The sequence below is a fragment of the Arachis stenosperma genome, chromosome 6, assembly GCF_014773155.1.
Source record: "Arachis stenosperma cultivar V10309 chromosome 6, arast.V10309.gnm1.PFL2, whole genome shotgun sequence".
Classification (NCBI taxonomy): Eukaryota; Viridiplantae; Streptophyta; class Magnoliopsida; order Fabales; family Fabaceae; genus Arachis; species Arachis stenosperma.
The window spans coordinates 49,217,952-49,237,076 of NC_080382.1; the positions used below are offsets into that span (position 1 = coordinate 49,217,952).

Sequence of the window (19,125 nt, forward strand, 5' to 3'; positions counted from 1 at the left end):
AGAGGATTCCACATTTTCTTGTTCTCTTCTCTTTCATATGAGCAGGAACAAAGACAAAGGCATTCTTGTTGAAGCTGACCCTGAACCTGAAAGGACCTTGAAGCGAAAGCTAAGAGAAGCTAAGGCACAACTCTCTGTAGAGGACCTAACAGAAATCTTCAAAGAAGAAGAACCCATGGCAGCCGAAAACAACAACAATGCAAACAATGCAAGGAAGGTGCTGGGTGACTTTACTGCACCTACTCCCGATTTCTATGGGAGAAGCATCTCTATCCCTGCCATTGGAGCAAACAACTTTGAGCTTAAGCCTCAATTAGTTTCTCTAATGCAACAGAATTGCAAGTTCCATGGACTTCCACTAGAAGATCCTCATCAGTTCTTAGCTGAATTCTTGCAAATCTGTGACACTGTCAAGACTAATGGGGTTGACCCTGAGGTCTACAGACTTATGCTATTCCCTTTTGCTGTAAGAGACAGAGCTAGGACATGGTTGGACTCACAACCTAAAGAAAGCCTGGACTCATGGGAAAAGCTAGTCAATGCCTTCTTGGCAAAGTTCTTTCCACCTCAAAAATTGAGTAAGCTTAGAGTGGAAGTCCAAACCTTCAGACAGAAGGATGGAGAATCCCTCTATGAAGCTTGGGAAAGATACAAACAATTGATCAGAAAATGTCCTTCTGACATGCTTTCTGAATGGAGCATCATAGGTATTTTCTATGATGGTCTCTCTGAACTGTCCAAGATGTCTTTGGATAGCTCTGCTGGAGGATCTCTTCATTTGAAGAAGACACCTACAGAAGCTCAAGAACTGATTGAAATGGTTGCAAATAACCAATTCATGTACACTTCTGAAAGGAATCCTGTGAACAATGGGACTAATCAGAAGAAAGGAGTTCTTGAGATTGATACTCTGAATGCCATATTGGCTCAGAATAAAATATTAACTCAACAAGTCAATTTGATTTCTCAAAGTCTGTCTGGAATGCAAAATGCACCAAGCAGTACTAAGGATGCTTCATCTGAAGAAGAAGCCTATGATCCTGAGAACCCTTCAATGGAAGAGGTGAATTACCTAGGAGAACCCTATGGAAACACCTATAATTCTTCATGGAGAAATCACCCAAATTTCTCATGGAAGGATCAACAGAGACCTCAACAAGGTTTCAACAACAATAATGGTGGAAGACACAGGTTTAGCAATGGCAAGCCTTTTCCATCATCATCTCAGCAACAGACAGAGAGTTCTAAGCAGAGCCACTCTGACTTAGCAACCATGGTCTCTGATCTAATCAAAACCACTCAAAGTTTCATGACTGAAACAAGGTCCTCCATTAGGAATTTGGAGGCACAAGTGGGACAGCTGAGCAAGAAAATTACTGAACTCCCTCCTAGTACTCTTCCAAGCAATACAGAAGAAAATCCAAAAGAAGAGTGCAAGGCCATCAACATGGCCGAATTTGGAGAGGAAGGAGAGGAAGTGAACGCCACTGAGGAACCATGGGAATCTGAGGCTCAAAATGAGACCATAGAGATTCCATTGGACTTACTTCTGCCATTCATGAGCTCTGATGAGTATTCTTCCTCTGAAGAGGATGAGTATGTCACTGAAGAGCAAGTTGCTAAATACCTTGGAGCAATCATGAAGCTAAATGACAAGTTATTTGGAAATGAGACTTGGGAGAACGAACCTCCTTTGCTCACCAAAGAACTGGATGACTTGTCTAGGCAGAAATTACCTCAAAAGAGACTAGACCCTGGGAAGTTTTCACTACCTTGTACCATAGGCACCATGACCTTCAAGAAGGCTCTGTGTGACTTAGGGTCAAGTGTAAACCTCATGCCTCTCTCTGTAATGGAGAAGCTAGGGATCTTTGAGGTGCAAGCTGCAAGAATCTCATTAGAGATGGCAGACAACTCAAGAAAACAAGCTCATGGACTTGTAGAGGATGTTTTGGTGAAGATTGAAAACCATTACATCCCTGCTGATTTCATAGTCCTAGAGACTGGGAAGTGCATGGATGAAACCATCATCCTAGGCAGACCCTTCCTAGCCACAGCAAAGGCTGTGATTGATGTTGATGGAGGTGAACTGATCATTCAAGTGAATGAAGAATCCTTTGTGTTTAAGACTCAAGGATGTCCCTCTGTCACCATGGAGAGGAAGCATGAAAAGCTTCTCTCAAATCAGAGTCAAACAGAGCCCCCACAGTCAAACTCTAAGTTTGGTGTTGGGAGGCCACAACCAAACTCTAAGTTTGGTGTTGAACCCCCACATTCAAACTCTAAGTTTGGTGTTGGGAGGTTCCCACATTGCTCTGATCATTTGTGAGGCTCCATGAGAGCCATCTGTCAAGCTATTGACATTAAAGAAGCGCTTGTTGGGAGGCAACCCAATGTTATATTTTATATATTTTCCTTTGTTATTTTATTTTATTTTGTAGGTTGATGATCATGAGAAGTCACAAAATCAATTGAAAAAGCAAAAACAGAATGAAAAGCAGAAAGAAAAACAGCACACCCTGGAGGAGAGCGTGCTGGCGTTTAAACGCCAGTAAGGCTAGCTGTTGGGCGTTTAACGCCCAGTCTGGCACCATTCTGGGCGTTTAACGCCAGAAAGGGGCACCAGACTGGCGTTAAACGCCAGAAAAGGGCAAGAACCTGGCGTTAAACGCCAGAAATGGGCACCAGCCCGGCGTTTAACGCCAGAATTGGCTCAAAACGTGATTTTGCATGCCATTTGGTGCAGGGATGACTTTTTCTTGACACCTCAGGATCTGTGGACCCCACATGATCCCCACCAACCCCACCACTCTCTCTCTTCTTCACCCATTCACCAATCACCTCAACACCTCTTCCCCAAAAAACCTTCACCTATCAAATCTCATCTTCCTCTTCACCACTCACATCCATCCTTCATAAAACCCCACCTACCTCACCATTCAAATTCAAACCACTTTCCCTCCCAAACCCACCCTCACTTGACCGAACCTTCCCCTTCCCCCTCCCCTATATATACCCTTCTTCACCCCTTCATTTTCATACAACCTCAACACCACTTCTCCCCCTCTTGGGCCGAACACAAAAGCCATTCCCTTCTTCCTCATTTCTTCTTCTTCTACTCTCTTCTTTCTTCTTTTGCTCGAGGACGAGCAAACCTTAGGCTACTAGTTTCCTATAAGTAGGACCTTTTACTATTGTATTGGAATCTTCTGATCTTTGGAATCTTTTGTTCTTTGGATCTTTTGATCACTTTGGGAGGCTGGCCTCACGGCCATGCCTAGACCTTGTTCTTTTGTATTTTCAATGGTGGAGTTTCTACACACCATAGATTAAGGTGTGGAGCTCTGCTGTACCTCGAGTATTAATGCAATTACTATTGTTCTTCTATTCAATTCCGCTTGTTCTTTGTCCAAGATATCACTTGTTCTTCAACTTGATGAATGTGATGATCCGTGACACTCATCATCATTCTCACCTATGAACGTGTGACTGACAACCACCTCCGTTCTACCTTAGATTGGGTGAATATCTCTTGGATTCCTGATACACGATGCATGGTTGATCGCCTGACAACCGAGTGCTCGCCTGACAAACGAGCCAGCCATTCCGTGAGATCAGAGTCTTCGTGGTATAGGCAAGAACTGATGGCGGCATTCAAGAGAATCCGGAAGGTCTAACCTTGTCTGTGGTATTCTGAGTAGGATTCAATGATTGAATGACTGTGACGTGCTTCAAACTCCTGAGGGCGGGGCGTTAGTGACAGACGCAAAAGAATCAATGGATTCTATTCCGGCCTGATCGAGAACCGACAGATGGATAGCCATGCCATGACAGGGTGCGTTGAACATTTCCACTGAGAGGATGGGAGGTAGCCACTGACAACGGTGAAACCCTTACATAAGCTTGCCATGGAAAGGAGTAAGAAGGATTGGATGAAGACAGTAGGAAAGCAGAGAGACGGAAGGGAAGGCATCTTCATACGCTTATCTGAAGTTCCTACCAATGAATTACATAAGTATCTCTATCTTTATCTTTATGTTTTATTCATCATCTATACCCATTTGAGTCTGCCTGACTAAGATTGACAAGGTGACCATAGCTTGCTTCATACCAACAATCTCCGTGGGATCGACCCTTACTCGCGTAAGGTTTATTACTTGGACGACCCAGTGCACTTGCTGGTTAGTTGTGCGGAGTTGTGATAGAGGGTTGAGATTGCAATGAGCGTACCATGTTGATGGCGCCATTGATGATCACAATTCCGTGTAATCTCTATTTTTCTTTCTTGTCTTTCTGAGATTTCTTTAGCTATTCATTGTTTATACTTTCACTCTTCTAACTGTTTAATTAATTGCATCACTCAAGCAAATCACTAATTTTAACTAAGGAAATTCCTTCACTTGCTCTTTTTTTGCTGTGTGTTGACTGTATGACAGGTAGAAGAGGAGAGACTTTATCCTCTTTTGATAGTGAACCTGAGAGAACCTTCCTTAGATTGAGGAGGGAGGCTAGAGGCAAGGGTATAGTTGAAGAAGAACTAGTAGAAAAAGATATAACAACCACCATGCAAGACGAAGTGCACGAAGATGTTGGAGGAGGAGCTGGAAATCAAGCTGGGCAAGAGAAGAGAGTCTTGGGCTCCTACATCAACCTAAATCCAGGAAACTGTGGAAACAGCATCCTCAAGCCAACAATCCATGCCAACAGTTTTAAGTTGAAACCTCAACTCATCACACTAGTCCAGAATAACTGCTCATATGGAGGAGGTGCTCAAGAAGATCCAAATCAACATCTCAACACATTCTTGACGATATGCGATACTATAAAGTCCAATGGTGTACACCCTGACACTTACAAACTACTTCTGTTCCCTTTCTCGCTCAGAGATAAGGCAACAAAGTGGTTAGAATCATTCACCAAGGAGAGCCTAACCACATGGGAAGATGTTGTGAACAAATTTCTAGCAAGATTTTACCCTCCACAGAGGATCAACAGGCTAAGAGCTGAGGTGCAAACCTTCATACAGCTAGATGGTGAAATACTCTATGAGGCCTGGGGGAGATTCAAAGATCTAACAAGAAAATGTCCACCAGATATGTTTAATGAGTGGGTGCAGCTCCATATTTTTTATGAAGGATTAACCTATGAATCGAAGAAGGCTGTGCACCACTTTTCTGGGGGTTCACTCAACAAGAAGAAGACCATTGAGGAAGTCATAGATGTCATTGAAACTGTAGCTAAGAATGACTACTTCTATGCTTCAGAAAGAGGCCAAAAGAAGGAGGTGCTGGAACTCAATTCTATGGATGCCCTGTTGACACAAAACAAGGCAATTGCAGCACAATTGGTAGCCTTAACCAAGAAAATGGAAAATAATCAAGTTGCAGTTGTCCAAGCTCAAGCACCCACAAGAAGAAAATAAACCAGAAGTTGAATGTGAGAAAGCAAACTATGTGCATAACCCCTCTCGACCACCATATGACCCTAACTCCAAGACATATAACCCAGGATGGAAGAACCACCCAAATTTTGGGTGGGGGAACCAACAAAATCACAACCAAGATCACAACAAACCATACCAAGCCAATCAATACCAGAATCACAACTCTAACCATCAGTCAAATAACAACAGATCTTACCACAATCCACCTCACACATTATATCCTTCCAACCAGCAAACACACCACCATCAAGACACACTAACCCCAACCTCACAACCATGTGAAATCAAGGGTAACTTTCATAGAGTAGAGGCCGCAATAGCATAGCTACCATCACAGCACACAGGGGCATTTCCACCCTCTTGGAAAGGCAAGCACAAGCTGAAAAGAAGATAGATACCAACCAAGAAGAATACAGGACGAATTTGAAGAACCAAAGTGCAGCAATCTCAAAACTGGAAGCACAAGTGGGGTTCTTATCCAAGCAAATCCCAATTCCTACACACACATTTCCAAGTGGCACCATGGCCAACCCAAGAGGGGAGTGCAAGGCCATCACACTTAGAAGCAGAAAAGTGGTAGAAGAGGCCACCCCAAACCAGGAGAAGCACGAAGAAGAAGCTGTAGAAAAGCCTAAAAATAGGAAGAAAGAAAAGGTCCCTAGCCCATCTTCACCAAAGCCAATCTTGAAGCCTTATGTGCCAAAGGCACCATACCCACAAAGGCTAAGAAAAGATTGGAAAGACAGCCAGTTTTCCAGATTTTTGGAAATCTTCAAAAAGCTCCAAATCAACATACCATTTGCTGAAGCACTGGAGCAAATGCCCCTCTACGCAAAGTTCCTGAAGGAGCTCATGACAAGAAAAAGAAACTGGGGAGAAAAGGAGACTGTAGTCCTAACTGAGGAGTGTAGTGCCATCATATAAAAGAAACTCCCCCAGAAAATGAAGGACCCAGGGAGTTTCCAAATCCCCTGCATCATAGGGGATATCACTATTGAAAAGGCTTTATGTGACTTGGGGGCTAGAATCAATCTCATGTCCTTGAACATGATGAGAAAAATGAGAATTGAGGAAGCCAAACCAACAAGAATGGCACTCCAACTTGCTGATAGGACATTCAAGTTTCCATATAGAGTGGTGGAAGATTTTTTGGTGAAGGTGGGAGAATTCATCTTCCCAGCTGACTTTGTTGTACTGGATATGGAAGAAGAGGCAAACACTTTAATTATCCTAGGAAGGCCATTTCTAGCTACTACTGGAGCCATCATTGATGTGCAAAAAGAAGAACTAGTCTTGAGACTACATGAGGAAAAGATGGTCTTCAACGTCTTTAAGGCAATGAGTTATCCCAATGAAGCAATAGGAGAATGCATGATGGTGGACACCATAGAACAAATAGTCCAAAGAGTCTTGGAAGAAGAGAAATATGAAAGAAGTATGGAATTGGGGCAACAAGCACCACGTGAAGAACCATCACAAGGAACCATGGAAAGTTCAATCATGACAACTCACACAGACAACAATGGAGAAGATGCACCAAAACTAGAGCTAAAAACCCTACCTCCAAGCTTGAAATATGCCTATCTAGGTGACAACAGCACCTACCCAGTGATCATCAACTCAAGCTTGAGTAAGGAGCAAGAAGATGAGCTCATCTAAGTGCTGAAACAACACAAGAATGCTATAGGCTAGACACTCACAGACTTAAAAGGGATCAGTCCTTCAATATGTATGCACAAGATCCTACTTGAGGAGGGTGCTAAGACCTCAAGGCAACAACAAAGAAGGTTGAATCCAACCATGAATGAGGTAGTCCAGAAGGAAGTGTTAAAGTTGTGGCAAGCTGGGGTGATCTACCCCATCTCAGACAGCCCTTGGGTAAACCCGGTACAGGTAGTTCCAAAGAAAGGAGGAGTCACTGTTGTACCAAATGAGAAGAATGAGCTGAAACCAACAAGAACAGTAACTGGTTGGTGCATGTGCATCGACTACAGGAAGCTCAATGAAGCCACCAGGAAGGACTACTTCCCCCTACCATTCATGGACCAAATGCTTGAGAGGCTGGCTGGACATGAATACTACTGCTTTCTTGACGGTTATTTGGGTTACAACCAAATAGTTGTAGACTCAAAGGACCAGGAGAAAACTTTATTTACTTGTCCATATGGTGTCTTTGCTTATAGGAGGATGCCCTTTGGATTGTGCAATGCACCTGCAACTTTCCAAATGTGCATGCTCTCCATATTTTTAGACAAGATTGAAAGGTTTATTGAGGTGTTTATGGATGACTTCTCTGTATTTGGTAACACATATTCTGATTGCTTGCATCACTTAGCCCTGGTGCTAAAGAGATGCCAAGAGACCAACCTTTTTTTAAATTGGGAAAAATGCCATTTCATGGTTACAAAAGGAGTGGTCCTTGGTCATAAAATCTCAAAGAAGGGCATAGAAGTGGACAGGGCAAAAGTAAAGGTGATTGAAAAGTTATCCCCTCCTTGCAATGTCAAAGAAATTAGAAGCTGTTTGGGACATGCTAGTTTCTATAGGAGGTTTATTAGAGACTTCTCTAAGGTTGCCAAGCCATTGAGCAACCTACTTGTCTCTAATGTGCCTTTTGTTTTTGATAATGAATGCATGTTAGCCTTTGAGGAGCTTAAGAACAAACTTTCCTCTGCGCCTATCATAGCACCACCATGTTGGGATCTACCCTTTGAGTTGATGTGTGATGCATCAGATTTTGCTGTGGGTGCTGTTTTAGGACAGAGGAAGGATAAATTGGTGCATGTCATTTATTATGCCAGCAAAGTCCTTAATGAGAATCAAAGGAACTACACCACTAAGGAGAAGGAATTACTTGCCATTGTCTTTGATTTTGATAAATTTAGATCATATCTCATTGGTTCTAAAGTAATTGTATTTACTGATCATGCAACACTCAAATACTTGCTTACCAAACAAGAGTCCAAGCCAAGGCAATAAGATGGATCCTGCTACTCCAAGAGTTTGACATCGAAATTAAGGATAGGAGTGGAGCAGAGAACAAAGTTGCTGACCACCTCTCAAAGATCCTACTAGAAAAAGAAGGAGTACACCATCTTGCAGTGAATGAAAGCTTCCCGGATGAGCAACTGATGATGATACAAGAGAACCCTTGGTTTGCTGACATAGCCAATTTCAAGGCCATTGGCGAACTACCAACCAACATCAACAAACACATGAGGAGAAAGCTCATCAAAGTTGCCAGATACTATATCTGGGATGAGCCATATTTGTTCAAAAAGTGTGCTGATGGGATCTGGAGGAGGTGTATATCCCATGGAGAAGGACAAAAGGTGCTTTGGCAATGTCATGGATCTACATATGGAGGCCACTTTAGTGGAGAAAGAATAGCAGCCAAGGTGCTCTAATGTGGATTCTACTGGCCAAGCATTTTCAAGGATGCAAAGGACTTGGTGTCAAGGTGTGATGAATGCCAAAGGGCTGGCAATCTACCCAGGAATAATAAGATGCCACATAGATTTATAATGGAGCTAGAACTATTCGATGTATGGGGATTGACTTTATGGGGTCTTTCCCATCCTCCTACTCAAATAGTTATATACTTGTGGCTGTAGATTATGTGTCAAAGTAGGTGGAGGCTATTGCCACTGCCACAAATGACAACAAAGTCGTAATGAGCTTCTTAAGAAAGAACATTTTCAGCAGGTTTGGAGTTCCCAGGGCACTCATTAGTGATGGAGGGACACATTTCTGTAATAAACAACTGGAAGCATTCCTTCTCAGATATGGAGTCAAACACAAGGTGACAACCCCTTATCATCTACAGACCAACGGGCAAGCAGAGATTTCCAACAGGGAGCTAAAAAGGATTCTTGAAAAAAATGTTAGAAGCTCAAGGAAGGACTGGTCTAAGAAGCTAGACGATGCTTTATGGGCCTACAGGACAGCCTTCAAGACCCCCATTGGGAAGTCACCATACCAACTAGTATTTGGCGAGGCTTGCCACTTGCCAGTTGAACTAGAGCATAGAGCCTTCTGGGCTCTAAAACTACTGAACTTTGTTAAGCAAGCTGCTGGAGAAAGGAGACTAAGGCAACTCAACGAGCTGGAAGAATTTAGGAACCAAGCATATGAGAATGCAAAGATCTACAAAGAGAACACAAAAAGATGGCATGATCAAAAGATAGCAAGGAAGGAGTTCACTAAAGGACAAAAGGTGTTATTGTACAATTCTAGACTTAGGTTCTTCCCTGGGAAGCTTAAGTCTAGATGGTCTGGACCCTTCACCATCATCAAAGTGTACCCCTATGGTCAAGTGGAGCTCATGGAGGACAAAACACAGAGAACCTTCACTGTAAATGGCCATAGACTCAAGCATTACCTGGGGGACTCACTGGATGAAAGGAGACTGAGCTACCACCTCAACTGAAAAAGGAAGAACGTCAAGCTAGTGACGATAAAGAAGCGCTAGTTGGGAGGTAACCCAACACTTTATAACCTTTTGATTTATTGTTTTATTAGAAGTAGATTGTGAATATTAGCTTAGGAAGTTAATTTCAGTTTTGATAGCTAAGATAGTTTTGTGAGTTAATTTGTCTCCTATTTTTGGAAGTGCAGTTGGATGAAAGCATTTACTAATGATGATGAGTGATTGGGCTAAGAACTAGCTAAAAAGCTAAGTTTGATGTGGCCACTCACCAACTTGATCTAGGCTTACAACCATTTGGATAAATTAAATTTTTAAGGAGTAAGCCCAGAGATTAAGTTTGGTGTGGCCACCACTATACGAGAATCAATTAGCAAACCCAATACCACTCAATTTGGAAGCATTTAATATATTAGTGGAGGCTTGAATGAGAATTTTAATATGTTCAGGGGAGATTAGAAGCAAAGAATGTGAAAAGGATTGGAATTACTTCTTTCCCATGAACACATTAAAAACCCAATGATGAACCCAATTTATTGAGATGCAAATGAATTAAGTTTGGTATCCCAAGGGACACTCATCAGTTGTAACTCCATTCACTAGCATTGAAAAGGAATGTGGAGAATCATTTTGTCATTACTGATGGGGTTTTCGGTTTCTTTTTGTTTTTCAGGAGATTGAATGGGGCCCACTTGATAGATAAGAAGGAGGTCAAAGTGTACTTACACTTTGGAACTCAACATATTTAGAAAGCACAGTGGGATAAAGGTTGGTGCCTTTTCCCACGCTAGGCGCCACTCCCCAAGTGGAAAACATTGAATTTCCTTCTTTTCGCACCATTCGAACCACACCCTTCACTCCTATAAATCCCCCACCCTTTCCATTCCCTCCCACTTCAGAACCCATTCCATACACAAAGCAAACTCACACAGACCCTTCTTTTTCTTTTCTCGTTCTTTCTTCTCTCTATCTTTCTACTTGATTGGGATAATCAAGTGCTAAGTTTGGTGTTGGGACAAAACTTTGTTTTGCTTGTATTTCTTTGCAATACTCTATTAATATCTCAGAACCCTCAAACACCCTCTCTCTCTCCACCCAATGGCACCACCAAGATCCTAACCTCAAAGAAAAGAAAGACCAAAGAACCAACCTCAGGTTCCTCAAGCTCAAACTTCAATGAGTACAAATTCCTCTCAACATTCAACCAAAACCAATTCTATGGTTGGGTGAGTGAGAGGGAGATCATCCCAGAGGTCGGCTTCCAACTGGGAAGGAATGAGCCACCTTGAGATCAACATTGAGATCAACAACAGGGGATGGGCACTCTTCTGCAACCCACTAAAGAAAGTAGTGGAAGGAGTGGTAAGGGAGTTTTATGCCAATACCGTGCCACAGCCAGGGCAAACTTATGGGTATATTAGCTATGTGAGGGGAAAGTTCATTGACTATAGTCCCTCTAACATAGAAAGGGTGTTGATGGTGAAAAGGATAAACTCCACTCGGAGTTATGAGGAGAGGATGAAGCAACCAGATCCAGGATTTGATAAAATCCTGAATGAAATCTATGTACTAAATGTGCAGTGGATCAATGACAAAGATGGAAAACCCAACCAGCTGAGGAGAAGGGACTTGAGCCCCCAAGCTAGGGGGTGGCTAGACTTTGTGAGAAGATCTTTGATCCCTACATCAAACACATCTGAGGTGACCAAGGAGAGGGCTGTACTTATATACAGTATAATGAAGGGAGAGGACGTGAATATTGGGGAGTTGATTGCCAACAATATCAACAAGATACTGAAGAGCACTAACGAGAACACAAGATTGGCATTCCCCAGCATCATGGAAGAGCTATGTGATGACGCTGGAGTTGAGAAGGTGATTGATGAGGTGTTGGTGAAGCAAGATAAACCTATAACTGCGAAGAGATGGCCAAGGTGTTGGCCATCAATCCACTTTAAAGGGCTAGAGGGCATAGAGCTCATGCTCATGTACCACAGCCACAACAATGAGAGGAAGAGGAGGCAGAGGAGCAACCACAATTTCTGGCACTTCAACCACCACCATACCAACAATTTCCTGAAGGAATGAACTGGGAGCAGCTGCAAGGAGACGTGCACCAAATGAAGAGAGATATGTATCAACTGAGGGAAGATGTCAACCAATTTCAAAGTAGCTAAAGGGAGCAATAGAACCAAGTGAATGAGAAAATACACAACCTCCAAGGAAGTTTTGAGCAAGCAAGGAAGGAGCAGCAAGAGGAGTTCGATTGGGGTGAGGTGCGAAGTGCACTTAACAAAGTGGTGGAGCAAAACAAATGGCAGCAGAGGAACCTTGCTGAGTTCAGACATCTCTATGATGCCCGGACCATTTCAAGGAGACTATATGATATTAACACATAAGCGAAGCTGAATCACTTGTGTAATGCTGTGGCCGCCATCAACCCCGGATACCTAACTTTCATTAAAGGGCTGAAGGAATTGAGTGCTAGACAACAGCAGATCCTAGCTAAGCATAAGGAGGATGAAAGAGATTATATGGTGAGGCTGGGTTTCTGGAAGCCCAAGGACAAGAAAGCATAAGAAGGATCCTCCAAAAAGGATGGAGATGACTCCTCCCCCTCCAAGAAGAAGGACAAAGGCAAGGGGCCAATGAACTAAAGAAGTTGCATAAGGTTGTTGAGTTCCATAATTGACATTTCCCAAATTTCTGAATTCTGTTTAAGTTTTTATCTGTTTACTTTATGTTTGAGAATAATTGATAATGTTAGGATAGTTTATGTTTTATTTTGCTTGAAGTCTTTTGTGTGTCCTTTGATATGCAAGAAAGAAAATGCAATGATAACTGTAGTCTTTATTTACATCAATAAAGTAGAGTTTGTCTCCATAAGAGTTGTTGTGAGTGTGTAAGAACAAGAGTAAATGAGACTAAGACCAAGAAAGCTTATTCAAAAGAACAAAGGAACAAAAGACTAAGTGAAGAACCTTGAATGAAGTAAAAAGAAAATGAGTCATGAAAGGTAACTAGTCCTAGAAGGCATTACAAGTAGAAGTTGAAGGGTGTTCCTTGAATATCTATAGAACCAAGAAGTAGTAAGCAATAAAGACCCAAGGCTCTGAGCATCAACCACTAGGGAGGGAAGAGAAACATTGAAAAACTCAAAAAAAAGGGAGTTAGAAACCCTAGTAGATGCTTGTGGTGAAGATGTGTCAGGAAGAGGCCTAGGCAAGTAAATTCTCAGGGGTGTTTCAACACCTAGCACCCTAAAGCCAACTGGCTTGGGAATGTTAATTGAAAGCCTGACTAAAGGGTTGTCTTGAGACAAAACACTTAGAGTCGTGGTCAATAAACAGAAAAGAAGCATAAAAGGAGAAAATGAGCTAACTCTTACTACTTCAAGGTGACAATCAATGAAAAGGACCCCTAAGACACATACTTGGAAAAACCCTTAAGGATCTAGGAGCTCTTTGTAATATTCAAAGCATTCATGCATGTGTTGAGCACTTAGTCTAATTCTTAGTTATATTGCATCCATTCAGGGTCAAGTCTCAATTCACCAAAAAGACCACTCACATTCATTTGCTTGAGACAAGCAAAGCTTACGTTTGGTGTTGTGATGACTTACATCATCTACCCTTTTTCTCGCATAAAAAGGACCATAAAAGAGGCATAATCTCATTTGATCATTGCAATTCATGCCTTAATTGATGAATATCATAGAACATTGCTTTGAAATGAGTTTGTGCTGGATTTCAGGTGGAGAAGACATCAAAAATGGGAAAGAAAACAACAAAACAAGTGGGGGGTGTGAAGCAGGCGTGCCACTTGGAACAAATGCCACAAAAATGTATTGGCGTGGCACGCCAGAAGCTGGGCGTGGCACGCTGGTACAACATTCCAGAGAGCAAAAATGAAGACCATCAAAGGGGCGTGGCACGCCAATTCGTTACTAGAACAACCATCACTATGGCGTGCCACTTTGTGTCGAAGCCGTGGCACGCCAGCCCCAGAGTTCACTTGGGCGTGCCACTTGAGGACCAAGGTGTGGCACGCCAAGCCTATAAGACCCACAATTGAATGGGCGTGCCACTTGAGCAACAAGGCGTGGCACGCCAATGAACAAGGAGACAATGCAAAAGCTAGGCGTGCCACTTGGTATCGAAGGCGTGGCACGCCAGCTCAAGAAGTCCCATTAAGGCATGCCACTTGAGTGATGAAGCGTGGCACGCCAGCACCTAAGAAGGCCAAATAAAGTTGGGCATGCCACTTGGTATCGAAGGCGTGGCATGCCAGCTCAATCATCCCACTTTGGCATGCCATTTGAACATCCAGGCGTGGCATGCCAACCTCTGGGACCATGGCAAATGAAGGGCGTGAAACGCCAGTCTCATGGCGTTGCACGCTAGTAGTATTTTCCAGAGGAGGAATTAAAGGGCCAGTGAACTCAGGCGTACCACATGGGAGATGAGACGTGGCACACCAGCAAGAAGAAGAAGCAAATGAAGGGCATGACACGCCAGTCTCATGGCGTGGCACCCGGGTAGTATTTTCCAGAGAGGAAGAAGAGGAGCAAATGAACTCAGGCGTGCCACTTGGATGACGAGGCGTGGCATGCCAGCAAGAGGGTGAAGCTTTAAGAATGGCATGGCACGCCAGACCTTGGGCGTGCCTCGCTAGTACAAATTTCCAGAAGCATGGAGATAAGGAAGATGACCTTGAGCGTGCCACTTGCTGTCGAAGGCGTGGCACGCCAGGTTACTTGGCCATTTAAAATGTCCTGGGCGTGCCATTTTGGCTCGAAGGCATGGCACGCTAGGGGTTAAATAGAGGACGGCGTGCCACTTGAATGGAGAGGCGTGGCACGCCAAATCAGAAACAGAAGGAGCGTGACACGCCAGAGAAGCGCCAGTCACACGCCAGCTGGAAGATCATGTTTGTTGAGTTTCTTTTCCCTCCAAATTGTAATTTTCTTTTCACTTTTGTAATTTTCTTTTATTTTCTAGATCTAGGAGTAATATAAATACCCTTGTAAGTATCGGAAAAGGGGTTAGCATGTCACAGAATTTAGTTTTGGGATTTCACTACTTACTTTTCACACTTCATCTCTTCCATCTTTTGTACTTTCTCTCTGAGCTATGAGTAGCTAAATTCCCTCTCATTGAGAGAGGGAGCTCTATTGTACTTGATGGATTAATGAGAGTGAATTTCTTCTTCTCTTCATCTTCTCTTTGATTTGCTAGAAGAAATTTTGATTTTCATACTTAGTGTTCAATTAACTTGGAAAAAAAATTAAATGCAAAATGGGTTTCATGGGAACCTTGGAAAAGAAAACATGAAACCATGCTAGAAATGCCTTCTCACACTTGAGTAGAATCTCGGTTTTAGTATTTGGATATGGTGACAAATATTCCTCCCTCTACTTGGACCTATGATGATGTGTGGTATAATCAGGGACCAAGCATATCTCTCTTCATGAGCAATTAGACCAAGGAATTGGCTATTGATCAAGATCTGAGAGATTGAGTCACCAAGGGATTGGGGCTCAATCAATCATGATTGCCAAGAGGTTAACGAGTTGCATGATTGAAGAGGATATGAGCTGGATTTAATCCAAAGAGACAATATCTCCTGATCTCAATGAACTCCTCCATTCTTATCTCTCCCATTCTTTTATAGCTTTACTTATATTCTGCAAAATCCCATTCCCCTTTACATTCCTGTTATTTCCATTTCTGCATTTTATTGCTTTCTTTTATTCCTTTGCCATTTTTGTTTCTGCCATTTATAATTCTGCACTTACAACTTATTCTGTTGAGCTTGACTAATTCACCAATTGATTAAAATTGCTCAAATCTACCAATCTCTGTGGATACGATCCCACTCCACTGTGGGTTAATGATGAGCGAATAATTTATACGCTTTTTGGCATTGTTTTTAGAATGTTTTTAGTATGTTTTAGTTAGTTTTTATTATATTTTTATTAGTTTTTAGTTAAAATTCACTTTTCTGGACTTTACTATGAGTTTGTGTGTTTTTTTGTGATTTCATCTATTTTCTGGCTGAAATTGAGGGACCTGAGCAAAAATCTAATTCAGAGGCTGAAAAGGACTGCAGATGCTGTTGGATTCTGACCTCCCTGCACTCGAAGTGGATTTTTTGGAGCTACAGAAGCCCAATTGGCGCGCTCTCAAGGCGTTGGAAAGTAGACATCCTGGGCTTTCCAGAAATGTATAATAGTCCATACTTTGCCCGAGATTTGATGGCCCAAAATGGCGTCCCAAATCAGCTCAAAACTGCCCAGCGTTAAACGCCGGAACTGGCACAAGAATGGGAGTTAAACGCCCAAACTGGCACAAAAGCTGGCGTTTAACTCAAAGAAAAGTCTCTACACAAAAATGCTTCAATGCTCAGCCCAAGCACACACCAAGTGGGCCCGGAAGTGGATTTTTATGTCATTTACTCATTTCTGTAAACCCTAGGCTACTAGTTCTCTACAAATAGGACCTTTTACTATTGTATTTTCATCATGGGATCTTTGATCATCTTTAGATCTTTGAATCTTTTGATCACGTTTTGGGGGCTGGCCTCACGGCCATGCCTAGACGTTGTTCTTATGTATTTTCAACGGTGGAGTTTCTACACACCATAGACTAAGGTGTGGAGCTCTGCTGTACCTCGAGTATTAATGCAATTACTATTGTTCTTCTATTCAATTCAGCTTGTTCTTATTCTAAGATATTCATTCGTACCCAAGAACATGATGAATGTGATAATTATGTGACGCTCATCATCATTCTCACTCATGAACGCGTGCCTGACAACCACTCCCGTTCTACAAGCAAACAAGGCTTGAATGTTTATCTCTTGGATTCCTTAATCGGAATCTTCGTGGTATAAGCTAGAATTGATGGCGGCATTCAAGAGAATCCGGAAGGTCTAAACCTTGTCTGTGGTATTCTGAGTAAGATTCAATGATTGAATGACTGTGACGAGCTTCAAACTCCTGAAGGCTGGGCGTTAGTGACAGACGCAAAAGAATCAATGGATTCTATTCCAACCTGATTGAGAACCGACAGATGATTAGTTGTGCCGTGACAGGGTGCGTTGAACATTTTCACTGAAAGGACGGGACTGTAGCCACTGACAACGGTGATGCCCAACATACAGCTTGCCATGGAAAGGAGTAAGAAGGATTGGATGAAGACAGTAGGAAAGCAGAGAGACGGAAGGGACAAAGCATCTCCATACGCTTATCTGAAATTCCCACCAATGAATTACATAAGTATCTCTATCTTTATCTTTATGCTTTATTCATATATCATCCATAACCATTTGAATCTTCCTGACTAAGATTTACAAGGTGACCATATCTTGCTTTATACCAACAATCTCCGTGGGATCGACCCTTACTCGCGTAAGGTTTATTACTTGGACGACCCAGTGCACTTGCTGGTTAGTTTTGCGAAGTTGTGAAATTATGTTTAGACCATGGTATTGAGCGCCAAGTTTTTGGAGCCATTACTAGGGATTAATTGAGTTGTGAAAAGTAGAGATCACAATTTCGTGCACCAAGTTTTTGGCGCTGTTGCCGGGGATTGTTTCGAGTATGGACAACTAACGGTTCATCTTGTTGCTTAGATTAGGTATTTTTTCAGAGTTCTTAAGAATGAATTCTAGTGTTTCAAGGTGATGTTCTTATCATCACCAAAGCTGATTGATTTTCATCAATTTAGCTCTTGAATGCAATGTCTTGCTGAAGCTCGGCTAGCCATGTCTAATTCCTTTAGATTGAAGCTTTAGACTAACATTGCATGATTCCTGGAATTCTCATTAAGAATTTTGATATCTTTATTTTCTTTTCCACTTAATTTTCAAAAAATCCAAAAAAATTACAAAATCATAAAAACCAAAAATATTGCATGTTTCTTGTTAGGTCTAGAGTCTCATTTTAAGTTTGGTGTCAATTGCATGTTTCTGTTCTTCTTGCATTCATTCATGTGTCTTAAGTGATCTTCAAGATGTTCTTGATGATTTCCTTGCTCTGATCTTTGAATTCTCTTGACTTGAGTGTTTTGTTATATGCATTCTCATTTTGTTAGTGTCAGTAGTATACAAACTGCTAAGTTTGGTGTCTTGCATGCATTGTTATTTGATTTTAGTTGCATTTTGATTATTCCTCATTATTAAAAATCCAAAAATATTTTTAATTTGTGTCTTTTCAAGTCAATAATACAGAGAATTAAAGATTCAGAACATACAGCAGAGGAATTATACAGAAAAAGCTGGGCGTTCAAAACGCCCAGTGAGGAAGGCAAACTGGCATTTAAACGCCAGCCAGGGTGCCTGGCTGGGCGTTTAACGCCCAAAAGGGTAGTGCTTTGGGCGTTAAACGCCAGAATGTGCACCATTCTGGGCGTTTAACGCCAGGATGGCACAAGAGGGAAGATTTTGTTTTCAATTCAAATTTTTTTTTCAAGTTTTCAAAATCTTTTCAAAATCAAATCTTTTTCAAATCATATCTTTTCAATCAAATCTTTTTCAAAATCAATTTCTTTCCATTTTCAAAAATACTTGCTATCAATTAATGATTTGATTCAACATTTCAAGTATGTTGCCTTTTCTGTTGAGAAAGGTCTAGTGTTTGAATCATATCTTTTCTTGTTAGCTAAGTCATTAATTTTTAAAATCAAATCTTTTTAAGTTGTTTTTCAAATCATATCTTTTCAATCATATCTTTTTAAAACCATAACTTTTCAATCATATCTTTTTAATCACATCTTTTTCAAAATAGTTTTCAATCATATCTTTTTGATTTCTAATTTCAAAATCTTTTTCAAAAATCACTTGATTTTTTTTTCCAATCTTAGTTTTCGAAAATCAAGTAGTATTTTTCAAAATGTTTTTAAAATCTTTTACTTAATTTTCGAAAATTTCTTCCACTCTTTTCACACCCTTCTATTTATGGACTAACACTTCTCCTCAATGCACAATTCGAACTCTGTCTTTGGTAATAAGTTCGAATTTTCTACTTCTTCCTGATGACAAGTAATCATATACCTATTTTTCTATGCTTTTTCATACATGAAATTGATAAATTGTGCTTAAATATTGAATGCTTTTATACTTAATTGGTACATTTCCTTGATCTTTTAATTTTATAAATCTTGTAGGAAATAAGAAGAAAAAGAAGCAAAGAAGCACAAAAAAGGGAGAAAAAAAGAGCTTTGGGACACACTTTGAAGTTGGAGCACACTTTGGA

At 41.5% G+C, this 19,125-nt stretch overlaps 1 non-coding gene across 1 annotated transcript; it reads right to left on the bottom strand.

Annotated features, from left to right (window-relative positions):
• Positions 1-580: 580 nt before the first annotated feature.
• LOC130937323 (small nucleolar RNA R71) lies at positions 581-688 on the bottom strand. Its single transcript, XR_009068545.1, has one exon. It is a non-coding gene; the product is annotated as a small nucleolar RNA R71 (small nucleolar RNA).
• Between the last annotated feature and the right edge of the window lie 18,437 nt (positions 689-19,125).